At 37.0% G+C, this 16,222-nt stretch overlaps 1 long non-coding RNA gene across 1 annotated transcript in view; it reads left to right on the top strand.

Moving 5' to 3' along the window:
- The window catches only part of LOC138697143 (uncharacterized), a 98,431-nt gene that overhangs the window by 73,921 nt on the left and 8,288 nt on the right, over positions 1 to 16,222 (top strand). Inside the window, exon 2 of the long non-coding RNA XR_011331538.1 lies at positions 13,567 to 13,689. This is a non-coding gene — a long non-coding RNA (uncharacterized lncRNA). The remainder of the gene's footprint in view (positions 1 to 13,566; positions 13,690 to 16,222) is intronic.

The raw sequence follows: 16,222 nt of genomic DNA, 5'->3' as shown, positions 1-16,222 counted from the left end.
TGAAGATTATTTTATTTTATTAGGTTATTTTACGACTCTTTATCAACATATTAGGTTATTTAGCGTCTGAATGAGATGGCGATAATGCCGATGAAATGAATCCAGGGTCCAGCACCGAAAATTACCCAACATTTGCTCATATTGGGTTGAGGGAAAAAACCTCAACCAAGTAACTTGCTCCGACCGGGAATCGATCCCGGGCCACCTGATTTCGCGGCCAGACGCGCTAACCGCTATTCCATGAATGAAGAACAGTATTATGCTTGTTTAGCTACAATTAGTTCAATTATTACATAATCATTTTACTGAGAAAGAAACAGAAACAGAAACAGAAACAGAAACGCCTGGTGGGTTAAACCTAGATTGCAAAACATGATAAAAGAGGTATACATCATAACTTATTGAAAGAGCTACAATGCAAGGACTTGAAAAGTTATATAAATTATTATAAAATATTATTATATTGTACAAATTATTTATTTACAACATTTCACAATCCGATATCAGAATTTTTATGGTAGCAACGGTCCAGTTATATTTGCGTTCCGCCATGTTTCAAGGTATAGCAATCTTTCATCAAAGACAAGATACACTTATATTTTATAAAATATCTTTTATCAAAGAAACTTTTATAAAAGAAAACCCATCACACTATCATATATTTTATAAAAGATCTTTGTCAAAGAACTTTGATAGTGTAATAGCCTAACAGCACTCGTCTGTCTGCCGAGTTACAAGCCGCCGCTGGTCGCAGATGGACAAACCCACGACACGTTAAGAGCAGCAAGCTCCTTTCCACATACATTTGAGATGGACCGATGGACGCTTAAGACGAGCCTGTCAACAGCTGACAGGATCACGTGACTCGGCGAACTGAGGCGTTTCCTAGTAACAGCAGCTCTACGACTCATTTCCTTCCTACCTTTCTCAATTCTCAGACAATCCCCGCGCACGCTTACGCAGTATTTTGTGGTAAAGAGAGTGAGACTACGAGTGGTTCTTTTCCTGCACTCACATATTACGTCATTTCATTAATTTGTTTGATGATCATTATCAGTTAAACTTCCTTTAACAAAAGAGATATTTTGGAATCTCCTTCTCTATAATAATTTATACTCTATATCTGCAAGCTGTTGGTCATTTCAGCTTTCAATGGTTTTTATTTTAATATTATGTAAGCAAATAAATTAGTTAATATGAAGCAAATAAATAAGTAAAATGATACAGAGGGTTTTTGAAATCCCTTGGATTGCGTGAAATGTCTGTTCTTGGTATGTAATTTTTTTTAGATAGATTTAAGAATTAAATAAATACTGACACATGTAGGATGAGTACACTTGATCAAAATATAAGTGGCCGGTCTCTTGAGTAGCGAAAATTATCCAAATCCCTTCAGGTGAGCGCGCAGTTCACTACCGTAAACTTCCGTGCGCCGCTTTAGTTAACTCCATAATACAAGGCGCTGATTTGGGCTACCTCCACAGCATGCTTCGAATCTCCGTAGTGAATTTTTTGTTTTGTCCTTTCTTTTATTTTTACAACTCCTTTTAGTGCAATATAATCAAATAATTTTGCTTATGTTAATTCATGTTACTTACAGATAATTACAAAATTGGTGAAAATTTGTGGTTATAATTCCAGGAAATCAGGATATATTTTGTCATCAGAATTATGTTTTTTTTCTTGTTACCATTACTACGTTTAGGTCCTGATGATAACGGATTTAGATTAGTATAATAATCATATTCATTGTAGCACAATTTGCAAATTAATTATTGTCAATTATATAACCGTCAACATATTATTTACTGAATGTTCCTTAGGCAATAGAGTGTAAAGCAGCAGGGATTGATAAAATAATTAGCAAAGCATTTTAATGCTTGGCGTGGAGCAGTGGTTAAGCTACTTAATTTCTATGCAAACAGTTCGAGTTTGAATCTCCGTAGTGAATTTTTTGTTTTGTCCATTTTTTTATTTTTTTACAACTCCTTTTAGTGTAATATAATCAAATAATTTTGTTTATGTTAATTCATGTTACTTACAGATAATTACAAAATTTGTGAAAATTTGTGGTTATAATTCCAGGAAATCAGGATATATTTTGTCATCTGAATTATGGTTTTTCTTCTTGTTTACAATTACTACGTTTAGACCCTGATGATCACAGATTTAGATTAGTATAATAATCATATTCCCTGTAGCACAACTTGCAAAGTAATTATTGCCAATTATTTAACCGTCAACATATTTACTGAATGTTACTTAGGCAATAGAGTGCAAAGCAGCAGAGATTAATAAAATAATGAACACAGCATTTTAATATGAAAGCCCCTAATTGTCGTCTTTAGTGTTACTTCCATCTAGCGTCAAAAGTTTCTATTAACAAGAAAAAAAAATAATAAAGCGAAAAGTATTCTAAGGATAAAAAAAATGACGAAAACCTGTTATATTTTCACTGATGCATTTAAAAGGCAACAAAAAAAAAAAAGTTTAGTAACTCCACGAAGATTTGAACTTTCAACCTCAAGAATTCTTAGTTGTCTCTCTACATCGCTTTGCAAACTACGCTAAGAGTTTTACTGCATTCAGAATGGCATTGCAACGAGCAATGGTCGTACTCCACTTGAGAACCTCTTATACAGTATATAGTGTTTGTGTTACAGTATTCACTGTTTAAACACTCTGAACGATCTGTTTTAAATCTCGTATAAGAATTATTTTCTCGGAAGATTTTAGTGATTAATAGTTGTGTTCCCCATTATAACTACTAGAAGAATATACGCAATCTTTTGAACAGAGGCTGGCTGTCCCGAGCGCTCACGGAAATACTCGATTCGAACTTCGTCTCTCAGACGCCGGCCACTTTCATTTCGACCAAGTGTACACAATGAATCACAATGAAAAAAGGGGAAATGGGAAGAGAAACAATTTTATTAAAAGTTACGCTTGCAACTTATTTTTATCACGTTTATCGTAACTGCGATATTTTCATGCCTCTAGTTAAAAGTAAATAAATAAGAAAATGTCTCGCGCCATAAGGTCGAGTAGCGAAATCCGATTCCGCGAATCATCTCTAACGACGGGGGGGGGGGGGGGGATCGTAGTGCTATAGCTATTTTTTTCTAAAGATGGGGCATGACATTAGCGCTGCGATCGAAAAAAGAACTGAGACTGTTCCTATGATAAATTTAACAACGGCTGAGTTGCCATTAAATGAATATTTTAAGGTCAACCAACTTATTTCAGCTGGTAGCTCGCATCAGCTAATCTCGTAGTCGTCCATATTGACAACCCAGTGCTGTAGTTTGAAGCTCGGTCGCTGTCATGTCCCATCTTCCTAAAAACAGGTATAACAATACTGTGGCGGCAGGCTGGAATACTCTGGCCGCGTCGGGGAGTTTCGCGCGCGTCTGGAAGAGAAGGAGGCGCACGGAAGCGGAACTCAAGCTTCAGTAGACGCTGTGGCGCGGAGCAAAGGGGAAAGAAGGCTACGGGACGCGCGGAGGAGAGAGGAGGGGAAACGTCTGGAAACAGATTGTGGGCACCAGAGGTTTCGCGACGCAGAACATTCTAGACGATGGTGGTAAATAAATAACACCGGGAGTTGCGGAAGTCAGTTAGTGGCAGCGTCCAGGCGAGTGCGGCGTATCCGGAAGTCTTGGGTTCGAAGTGCAGTGAACTGTATCTGGAAGTCTTGGGTTCGAAGTAAAGTGAACTGCATCTGGAAGTCTTGGGTTAGAAGTGCAGTGAACTGTATCTGGAAGTCTTGGGTTCGAAGTAAAGTGAACTGCGTCTGGAAGTCTTGGGTTAGAAGTGCAGTGAACTGTATCTGGAAGGCTTGGGTTCGACGTACAGTGAACTTTAGTGAGTGAGCTAGAAGAACTGGCCAAGGCGAACGAACTGTGAATTGAGAACTGACAGTTTTGTTCTGTGAATAGTGTTTTGTGAACATTAGTTGAAATTAAGAGTACATTGTTGTTCTTCTCAATAATGCACGTGCATTGTCATTGTCGTTCGGTGGAGTGCAATAACGACTACTGTGTTGCTATGTTGAGTGAAATACCCATTGTTGACGGGTGTGTGATTAAAGTTAGAAATAAAAGTCACATTATTGTTGAATAAAAGTTACCATACGATATCCCCGTACTGATTAGCTGATCGTTCACCCCTTCTGAGGTGTGTGGAGGTGAGGCCAACGGTCAGCTGGTCGGTCTTGATCTTCTAAATCAGCGGTCATCAGCACAGTGCACCCTCGGGTAACGTCTCTTACCCGTAGGTCTCTTACAGCACCAGCGTGCATCCGTGGCTGCTGGCCGGGTACCTCTCCTTTCTGCACAAGGGTGCATATTTCGTTGCATCGCTTACCCGTTACCCATTTCAACGAATGCTGACGACCACTGCTCTATATCGTTCAATAACTTCGTGCCAAGAAAAAAGCCCTTCTGTAACAGATCGAAATTTACATGTAATATCCTTAAATCTTTTAAAATTCCCTTTTATGAGGTTCAGAAGATTGTGATGGAAATTCTGAAGGGCTCTCTTCAAATTCTACACTATCATTTATATGTTAACACATACATTTTTGTTTTAATATACAAAACGAATAATTATTTTACTCATTTCTTTTTTCTTTATTTTTGATGTATGGAATTTCGGTGCCCAGTGGTCAACCTCACTTGAGGACGGATGATTTTCAATCAATCTTAGTAGTTGCTCTTTGGTCCGCAATAGAAAGAGTTGCAGGTTTTGATTAGTTTCTAGAGCTTTCTTATAAACAGAACATGTAACAATTCCAAGTTTTAACTCTTAAATCCACTGCCACGATACATACTTTTCATGGTTTTTGGAAACACGTGCCTTGCTGACTTGTTTTACATGAAGATTCTGCAGAAGTTTCAGATATTTTAACCGCCTGGTCGCAGTTACTACTGTTTCCTTTCTCCTTTCCATATTTTTTTCCCCCATTTTCAAAACTTTATCACGACCGTATCCATTCTGTATTACTAGTAAATAACCCAATATCCTTTCCTTATTTGCACGCACTACGTGTCATTATTTGAAACTGGTAAACGTGTACTTATGTAGTATACAACGGCTGACTGAAGCCGATTCAACTATTGTCAGTGAATAAGACTTCAAATTTCGTGGGATTCTAAATCGGCTCATTGATTTCGTTAATGAATAATAGCTCTGTGTAGAATGATGAAGTCAGCGTTACAAATGAGACATGCAGTGTAAAACAATCAACAGTATTCGTGCAGTCTAAGACAGTAATATTAAGTAATATGATATGATATGATATTTATTTGTCAGTCAACTTTACAATTCACAGTTATGGTGGACCTTCACATTTCTGTTTTTCGATCCACCATAACTTTAATAAATACAACTCTTTTCTATTAATGTATTCTTTGCCGAGTATTTCTTGATTATTTTCTAATGTTCTGTTATCACTGAATTGCTATATGTCCTTCCCTCTCTATCCTCTTCTATTCTCTTCCTTCTACCTAGACTGTCTCCCTTCCACTTCTCGCTCACCTATTAAATATTGCATATTCCTTCCTTAATAATTTGCATTATTTATTTATTTTCTTCTCTACCCTCAAATCCTACCTACTCTTAATCATTATTTTCCAGCTATTTTTTCCTACATTACTTGCTGACTTTTCCGTTTACTCTATTTTACAACACTTACATCACTTTTTTCCATCCTCTGTTTATTTACGTATTGATCCCTTTCTCTTCGCTTCACTCCTAAATTTCCTATTTTATTACCTCTTTCCATACATTTATTTCTTGAGTACTCCTACAGTTATAGTACCCCACTACGACAAATAAATTAATGAATAAACTTATACGAATTAGACACCCTTTATTTAAGATTGCCAACAATGCCTTAATTGATTTACCAACACCATCCAGATACTACTCCCAACCTATAACATTGAAAAACATGAAATATCTAATTCACTTAATTACACTTGTAATTTCTCTCTCATTCCACTTCACATTTGTTCAGATTTTTTTTTTCACTTTAATTCTCTTGTATTCATTGTTTGATAGTCTCTTATTACACTCTTACACTATCTTCTTACACTTAACACTTTCTTCTCTGTTCCTTTTCTTACACTTTTGCCACCCCTAACTTTCCTGCACTCTTCTTCTTCGCTAATAACCTCTCCAAAGCCCTATCTATTCTGTCCTCACAATATATTAAGTAATAGTAATAATATATAATTCAAATCGATATCGATTTCGACCGGCAGCGGATTTTCGGTCCCTTCACAGCGACAAGACGTCATGTAGGCTATCTTGTCATACAGAGAGAGCGTAGCAACAGTTTGAATGATTTTAGCTGACTCTTTATGTATGGCTTTACCGCGTCCGTTCATTAACACACAACGTTAATTTTCATAATCATTATAATATTTCGAGACACAGACTTTCAAGGACGTCACATGATAACAACTGGTCTACACTTTAACTAATCCCAGCAAAAAACTTCTTTCCACTCATATGTGAAGAATAGAATACTGAATAGCCTCTTCTTCAAATAAAGTGTTGCAACAGCGCTTGGTTTCTTCTAAGGCCCGTAACACACTTGAAGAATTTTCGCTAGCGAGAAATGTGTTGCGAGAAAGAGGCGAAGAGCCTTCCTCCACACACTTGGCGAGTTCTCGCTATCACAGATCACACTTCGCTATGATCATCTATGTACTGCCTTCATGCAGAAAGCATTTTTCTGATTATAGTAATCACTCGTTGGGGGAAATATTATAGATTATGTACACCGTGTTCCGCTTATAAGTATAATAAAAGAAATAGTTATAATTTCATAACAATGCATGCAAATGGGTTAAGATTGGTACCATTGTAAAGAGGAAATTGGGAAGTTTTAATCCATTGTTGTTACTTATTTTTAGAAGACTCACGCATGCGCAGATCATTAAATAAGAGAATTCGTATCGTATCTTTAGTCAGTCAGCATGTGGACGCCACAGCAGAAAGCCTTTTGTGTGCTGTCATTAGCAGAACATAGATCCATAATTCGTGTACAGCGCTTGTTTCGCCGTCAGTACAATCTTAGACCGAGGGAAGCTGTACCGACGTACGTCTCAATAATGAAATGGGATAGGCAGCTCAGAGAAACAGGAAGTTTGTTGTCTAATGCAGGTAAACATTCCAAGCGTAAAGTGTCTGACGAAAATGTCGAACGCATTCGCGAGGCATTTCAGAGAAGCCCGCGGAAATCCATTCGACAGGCTAGTGTGCAGTTGAACATCCCACCAACAACAGTGCATACAGTGCTCCATAAAAGATTGCGTTTGCGAGCGTACAAGCTGCAACTTCATCAGATGATTACGCCGAATGATAAACTGGAACGAAAACGCTTTGCAGAAACAATGTTGGATAAAGTGGACGATGACGACACATTTCTAACTCGAGTCTGTTTCTCAGATGAGGCAACTTTCCACGTCAGTGGAAAAGTAAACCGACACAATTGTCGCATCTGGGGGTCGGAAAATCCAAGTGTCGTAATTGAACACCAACGGGATTCCCCTAAATGGAATGTTTGGTGTGGGATCATGCGTGACAGAATCATTGGTCCCTATTTCTTTGCTGAAAAGACAGTCACTGCAAACACGTACCTGGATATGTTGCAACTGTATGCTGTGCCACAACTCCCAGATGAAGCAATTTTCCAGCAAGATGGGGCTCCACCACACTTTGCCAACATGGTTCGCACATTCTTAGACGAACAATTCCCTGCAAGATGGATCGGAAGAGGATCACCGTACATCACATGGCCTGCCAGATCACCAGATCTAACACCACCTGATTTTTTCCTGTGGGGGTTTGTTAAGGACCAGGTCTACAGGACGCCAGTACGTGATTTGGCAGACTTACAAGAAAGAATTTATGCTGCTGTCAACAATGTTACACCACAGATGCTTCATAACACTTGGGTCGAGGTTGAATACCGGTTGGATATTTCCCGTGCCACCAATGGAAGCCATGTTGAGGTTTATGGAACATAAGGTAACAAAAATTCCCAGTTTTCATTCTTTGTAGCAGTTGGTTTCAACTATATACTTGTATTAATTCAGAAGTTATAGCTATTTCTTTTGTTATACTTATAAGCGGAACACCGTGTATTTACGTAGGATTGCCGTACTTAAATATATAACCTGCAAGTATATTGTCGTACTTTACAAATTACGTACGAACGCTATGTTGAATCTGAGTATTCAGATGATGAGGAAATGGAGTTACATGAACATATTTTGTTAATGAAAAGAAAAAGTAGGCATAAAATTAAAGCCAGAAATATCTGGAAATCACATTGTACCTTACGAAAATAAGGGCGAGTTTTGGACACTGGTTTCGATTTGAATGATGATACGTTTAGGCGTTATTTCAGGTTGAATGGACCACAGTTTTTTGCCATTCATGATATGATAGAGGATTCTTTGCTAAGTTCTGATTAAAATTATGTAAACTGTTAAGACATATAGATACATTATTTCAAATGTTCAATTAATACTATTAAATCTCATTAAAATAAAATATAACCCTATTTATTTTCAGATAATCTGATATTTGTCTCCAGATTTCTTCTTTAAGTTTCGTGTTTCTATATTTTTCATCCCGTGTATCATATAAATAGGCCTCCGGGTGACATCGTACAAGTTCGATAAGTTTCTGACTGCAATTATCAGCCATCTTTCCTCATTTTCAAATAAAAGAATACAATTCATCGCCACCTGTGGTATCTTTTCCTACATTCAATCGTCATAAAGAGTATAAAATGTCAAACATCTTTGATAAATGTGTCAAGAAAATTCACTGAGCTACCGATTCCAGCGAGAAACTCGCGTGAGGTTTTTACCTCGAATGAGAATCTATTCCAGTGTGTGGACGTCCATTTGAATCCATGTTATCAATTTTTTAATTTTCTCGTAACACATTTCTCGCTAGCGAAATCTATTCAAGTGTGTTACGGGCCTAACTGTCGTGTGCGCCGATACGCTTCACTGGGTCCAGCTTGTTTAGATACTACCCCCTTCCCAATGGCTAAAACATCTGTGAACGAATAGTACACCGACGTTCAAAGATAACTGACCTCACTAATCGATTGTGTTCGATAACTTGTTCGTGGAAGTGTCGCTTCTTTAGTTATTACTTCTATGAATAGATGGCGAAGGTAACAGTCAGTATACCTGCATTACAAAATTCGAAATTTCATCCCCCTCTAACGATTGTGAAAAAATATTAGATTTAGCGGGAAACCATTGATAATGTCAGTTATGAGAATAATTTATACTTAATCTACATTAACATTCTCCCAAATACATTTTTACCCGTCCCAATAATAGGGTCACCAATTGAGAACTAGCGGAACTATTTCAAAGTTTGTCAATTTGTCAATTCTGAATTTTTCCGTGGTTAGAAAGTTCGCTTACAGCTTACACGATCAAGAAATTGGAGGTCTATCTTTGAACGTCAGTGTACATTGTGGGGTTCAAAGAGAAGAAAGAAGAAGATTGCGTTCTAAAATATTGTTCGAGGAAGTGGAAACATTTCTTACTGCAGATAAGTTGAAGTAAGCGTTGTGCAATCAATACAACCCTTGTACCTGCACACAGATTATCAAATGCAATACCTTATCACATATGGTTGTTTATTTTCATGTTAGCCGTAAGTACTATACTGTAACATTAGTAGGGTAAACAGATACTGATATCTTACCGATACTTTACTTCTGCTCAAAGTTCATGAAAATGTCAGTTACGACAAAATGGGGATTCACAATTAGCATCTTGTGACATTATCGTGCTTTACTGTACAAACCTGTTCTATATTGTTGGAAAAGCTATTCTTCAGAATAAAACTTTTTAAAAGTAGGCCTATTTTAATGATAAAAATAAATTCTTCGCAGTTCTTGGCCGATTTCTAGGAATTTGTATTCCTACTGCAAGAATTCTGTCACACATATGTAGAAAACAAGATATATTTATTTTCCGAGATAATTTGTTTTGGCAAAGAACTGCTAAATTATTAGTACCAATACTTACTTACTTACTTTACTGGCTTTCAAGGAACCCGAAGGTTCATTGCCGCCCTCACATAGCCCGCCATTGGTCCCTATCCTGAGCAAGATTAATCCAGTCTCTATCATCATATCCCACCTCCCTCAAATCCATTTTAATATTATCTTCCCATCTACGTTTCGGCCTCCCCAAAGGTCTTTTTCCCTCCGGCCTCCCAACTAACACTCTATATGCATTTCTGGATTCGCCCATACATACTACATGCCCTGCCCATCTCAAACATCTGGATTTAATGTTCCTAATTATGTCAGGTGAAGAATACAATGCGTGCAGCTCTGGGTTGTGTAACTTTCTCCATTCTCCTGTAACTTCATCCCTCTTAGTCCCAAATATTTTCCTAAGAACCTTATTCTCAAACACCCTTAATCTCTGTTCCTCTCTCAAAGTGAGAGTCCAAGTTTCACAACCATACAGAACAACCGGTAATATAACTGTTTTATAAATTCTGACTTCAGATTTTTTGACAGCAGACTAGATGACAAAAGCTTCTCAACCGAATAATAACAGGCATTTCCCATATTTATTCTGTGTTCAATTTCCTCCCAAGTGTCATTTATATTTGTTACTGTTACTCAAAGATATTTGAATTTTTCCAACTCTTCGAAGGATAAATCTCCAATTTTTATAGTTCCATTTCGTACAATATTCTGATCACGAGATATATTCATATACTTAGTCTTTTCGGGATTTACTTCCAACCCTATCGCTTTACTTGCTTCAAGTAGAATTTCCGCGTTTTCCCTAATCGTTTGTGGATTTTCTCCCAACATATTCACATCATCCGCATAGACAAGAAGCTGATGTAACCCGTTCAATTCCAAACCCTGTCTGTTATCCTGAACTTTACTAATGGCATATTCTAGAGCGAAGTTAAAAAGTAAAGGTGATAGTGCATCTCCCTGCTTTAGCCCGCAGTGAATTGGAAAAGCATCAGATAGAAACTGGCCTATACGGACTCTGCTGTAAGTTTCACACACATTTTAATTAATCGAACTAGTTTGTTGGGAATACCAAATTCAATAACAATATTATATAAAACTTCTCTCTTAACCGAGTCATATGCCTTTTTGAAATCTATGAATAACTGATGTACTGTACCCTTATACTCCCATTTTTTTTCTCCAGTATCTGTCGAATACAAAAAATCTGACCAATAGTCGATCTATTACGCTTATAACCACACTGATAATTCCCAATAATTTCATCTACATATGGAGTTAATCTTCTCAGAAGGATATTCGACAAAATTTTGTACGACGTCAACAAAAGTGGTATTCGTCGAAAATTACTACAGTTAGTCTTTCCCCTTATTAAAAATAGGTAAAATTATGGACTCCTTCCATTGTTCTGGTACAATTTCCTTTTCCCAAATTGCAAGTGCAAGTTTATAAATTTCGCTAGATAATGCGCTTCCACCCTCTGTATTAATTCTGCTGGAATTTGATCAATACCTGGAGACTTGTACTTTTTCAAATTTTCTATCGCAATTTTGACTTCAGAAAGTGTGGGTTCCGGTAATTATTAGCAGCAGTGTAGTGAAATATTACTTGGTAAATTTATTTAATTTCGTTATTTGTTTATTACATTTGCGCGAATAGTTGATAGGCTACAAAGCCCACGACTCACTTCTTTCCCAATCCTGTAACTCTTTATTGTTGTTTATTCAACTATCCATAGACAGGTCTGAACCTCACAAGGCACCACTTATGAGGCAACTAAGCCAGGAGATATTAGGGTATATAATTCCATTTTTGTTCTCCCCTATCTTCTACAACAGGCTGCCATAGTCCGGGAAGTACCGTACCTATATCCGAGGATGGATTTCGGTGTACATAGCATTTTTGTCACAAAATCTTCTGCTACATCCGAATGATGTCTGGTGTTCGACATGTTCAGACTGGACAGTTTATTCAAGCTGGTGTACAGTTTTATTTTTCGGAAAGCAGTTCGGTATAGTTTGTGGTGTGATTTTGTGACCTGGCTGATGCAATCCACATAATTACATCCAGCACGTTGATGCTTTCGGACATGTTGCTTGCTATTGAGCATCATTCTTCTTTGACAAACGAAGCCTATATATTATATAGGCTTTATATATTATAAACCTTAAAACTTTCGATTATGCCTTGATCTAAAGGCTAGCAAGCAGATGCAGTGTTTGAGGGCAGAAAAATCACTTTCACATTTTCGAGTCAAACATTAGGACAGGGCTGGGCACATTACGTGATTCTGAGAAATGAGCGCTGTGTGCTTTAAAGAGGGAGTCTTGCGAACGCTGTGACGTATGCATACTGTACGTCATTCAGTGTCGGTGCAGTGGTGACTCTGCAGTATGATGGCGAACTTTGAAGACGGAGCTTCCGCTCATACACTAAGCGGCCCGCTACCCCCAATGCTTTTAATGTATCATGGGAGAAGGAGTTCTTTTTCGTAGAGAGCAGCGGATTAGCAAAGTGTTTAATTTGTCATAAAACACTCCAACTTATTAAGAAGTTCAATATCCAACGACATTATTCTCTACAACATGGTACTGAATATGACAAATATGTTGGTAATGAACGCCATAAATTAATACAACAACGTAAAGAAAATGTTTCTTAGGTACATTACATTAGAGCATCTATTTGATATTTATATTGCATTATAAGTTATTATACATTTAGTAATATATAATTTTAAATTATACAAGTATTATGATATATCATAGTATATAGTATATTACAGTTCATGATATATCATATATCATGTCATGTCATATCATATATTATATTATATTATATTATATTATATTATATTATATTATATTATATTATATTATATTATATTATATTATGTATTAACAGGATGACAATAATGCACTTAGTGAATCGGCTATGAGAATTAGCTACAAAATTTGCCACGAAATTGCAAAGGAATTGAAAACATTCAACGAAGGTAAATTCATCAAGCGATGTTTAATTATATTGGCAGATGAACTCTGTCCACAGCAAGTAGGGTAAGTGGAAGCCATACGCCTGTCTCGTAAAACGTGGTGAGAGATTGCAGTATGTACGCATGGGTTATGTAAATAAGCCTAATGATTTGTGTGTGTGCATAGAGCGAAGTTTATTCCATTAAATTAATAAGAGTGTTATGAAGTCTGTACTGTACAATGGATTTATGTAATATCCTTATAACTGTTATGTACTGACAGACTGAATGAATAGAACAGCCGTGGCTCTTGTTATATTAATGCAGGAAAGGTAGCTGCAATGTGTGTCCGCCACTGCGTGAGCGTTCTGCTCTGGCTTACCTTGCAGAGCGAGAGCAGCTCTGGCTGGCAAAATGGAGCCGCTCTCATGCCCGGTCCTGCATTAGGATGACATTTACTGACTATTTTAGCACGTCTCGTGTTCCCTATTGAGAAATTTTGAAGTAGAAAATATGTTTATATAACTGTCCGTGTTCTTTACAGATAATGTCCGCTATTGAGAAGCTGTTTACCATAACAGCTCATGCTGCGCATGTAATTCTGCCAGGGAATTTCGTAGTGTCCGTTATTGAAAAGCGTCCGTTGTTGAGAGGTGTACTTCTGCAGGTACTGGATTTATACCTCTTACTTGTTTTGTAACCTATTAGTTCTGTGTTACTGTAAGTGATGATCTTGTGTTATGTTTATAACCATAGTAGGTAGGAAGTTCGTACCAAAGTCCAAAATAGTATATTTCAGTCACCCCGCGCCTCGATTTGTTCTCGCTCGCTACAGACGATAGGCCCTACGCAGTTCACATAAACAACGCATAGTATCATTCTGTGGAGCTGTGTACAGTTGTGAATAGTTTGAAGAATATTGTTAATTTATATTAATAGTTTATATTTTGAAAAAGTGAGCTATTCTGTTATTATTGTATTATTTACGTAATGTTAATATTATTCATGATTCCAAAAAAGTAAATTAATCTATTCATAAATAAATATTCAAACAGGAGTGTGTAACACGTCTATTTTTTCCCGGATTATTCTTGTTAAATGTTGGCTGAAAGACAAGTTTAGTTGCCAACCGTCAATAGTCTACTTGTTTGTTTTGCTGGTCTGTTGACGTCTCGTGCTGCTGTACTACTATGCATTCAGTTGCGTTACAGCCCAAGTTCGTTCAACATCGGAATTACGATACGAACTTCCTACCTGTCATTGCAATAGAAATGAAAAATTTTCTTGAAAACAATTATTGTGGCTTTAATATTATGTGCCACATACGAGATACACTATTAGATTCACAAAGTTGTTGTTCATCTGATTATAATAATAAATACTGTATCATATTTCAGATTTGCTCCAGTAACATCTTGTGTCATAGAACGAATATTTTCAGAGTACAAATATTGTTTTTTTTCTCAACATAAAAGGAGTATTTATTTTGATAAAATGGAAATGTTTATTGTTATTTGTTACAATGAGGCTAGAATCATAATTGTATGTTATTTTTTATGTATGGGTAAATTATTTTAGATTGGGAATTACGAAGTTTATAATTTCAAATTATTGTTTTTTTTTATTATTCGTTTATTATTTTCTTGTTCTAAGGCCGTGGACGAATGAAGCACAAGTTTGGTTACCTCCCAGCTGTACATGGTTCATTGACATTAAGGGCTGCGCTACTACTTTTCATCCGATAGAGATGTAGTCCAAGCTCTCACAACTTAACAGTTTCGGTACCAACTTCCTAGCTCTGCTTATCACATGACGAGGGATTTGTTTACTGGTTGGTATTGATTCAAACCCTTATAAATGGATGTATCAATGATGAGGATGGTGATGGTGATGTTTGGATTTACGGAAACCGAATATAGGCCTAATGGAAAACTTATGGAAAAAAGGAAATACTGATTTGTTTGTTTGTTTGTTTGTTTGTTTGTATGTATGTTTATCTGCCTATCTCTCATTCTGTTAGTTTCTTTTTTTTTTCCCTGCCTCCACTCTGTTATAAATTAGACTACAAAAAATAATTGTAAGAAAGTAGTTATTCTTAGGGAGGAAATATCAGCAACGTCACTATAAATTAAATGTAACTGTTAAATTGTATCTGAACGTCTGCATTTATCGCGATGTCACTGACTGCGTACAATTTATGGTTGCTACTCACGATCGATGTACAAAGTCGGGGTTAGTGTAACTGTGTCACCCACTGATAGTGAGTCTGTTCCGTGTATTCATTTAGCAAATACAAGCCGTATTGCCACTGAAGACGTACAGGAGGCCTATATAGAATGTAGCAAAAAAAAAAAAAATGGGCAAAACTTCCTGGATTCCTCATACATGTAGAAGAAAAATTCGTTATGTAAACATGGATCCGGAAGTGCTTGGTTTCTGAGTTGGCTTGTATGATCATTCTGCACTCCAGTACGTTTGATGCATTCTGTTTACATTTCTTTAGATAAACTGTTCAAAAGTCCACCTCTTGTCTGAATACAGGCCGCAGTTCGTCGTCTCATCGAGACCCGAACATGCTCCCACATTCCTAGATAGTTCTTATTGTCTGACACCCTTGCAGAATCCACTGACGGATCCACAAAAGTCAAATACACTAACGACTTTCAGTACCTCAACAGAAAGAAGTGCAATGGGTTGAAATCTGGTGAGCGGGGAGGCCAAGCATGTTCGGATCTCGATGAAACACGAACCGCGGCTTGTATTCAAGCAGGATGACGATATTATGCACAATTTATCTAAGGAAATGTAAACAGAATGCATTGTAATAATTCCAACAAACGTATTGGAGTGCGCTGTGATCAAGCCCTACTCAGAAACCAAGCATTTCCGGACCCATGTTGATACCGGTATAATCATTTTTTTCTTCTCTAACGTATGAGTAATCCATACATGTGTCAGTGAAGTTTTATAGTTTATAGTGGTAATGCAAAGTATTTGAACAGTGAACTGTTTTTGAAGTGTTAGTGAAATCAGGATAGTGTCAGTGAAATGTTTCATAGTTCCAGTGCAGTGAGTGAATTGATAGCGAAATGAGTGTAGTGCTAAAAGGTACTTATGCAAGTATGAACATATATCATATATAGCCTACTCGTGGGTTTAAGTTCGAACTTATGGTTAAGATATAAATTAGATTTACTTTA

Source organism: Periplaneta americana, chromosome 3 (genome assembly GCF_040183065.1).
Source record: "Periplaneta americana isolate PAMFEO1 chromosome 3, P.americana_PAMFEO1_priV1, whole genome shotgun sequence".
Classification (NCBI taxonomy): domain Eukaryota; kingdom Metazoa; phylum Arthropoda; class Insecta; order Blattodea; family Blattidae; genus Periplaneta; species Periplaneta americana.
Note: the sequence above shows the minus strand (reverse complement) of the source record. Positions and strands in the feature narration are given on the sequence as shown.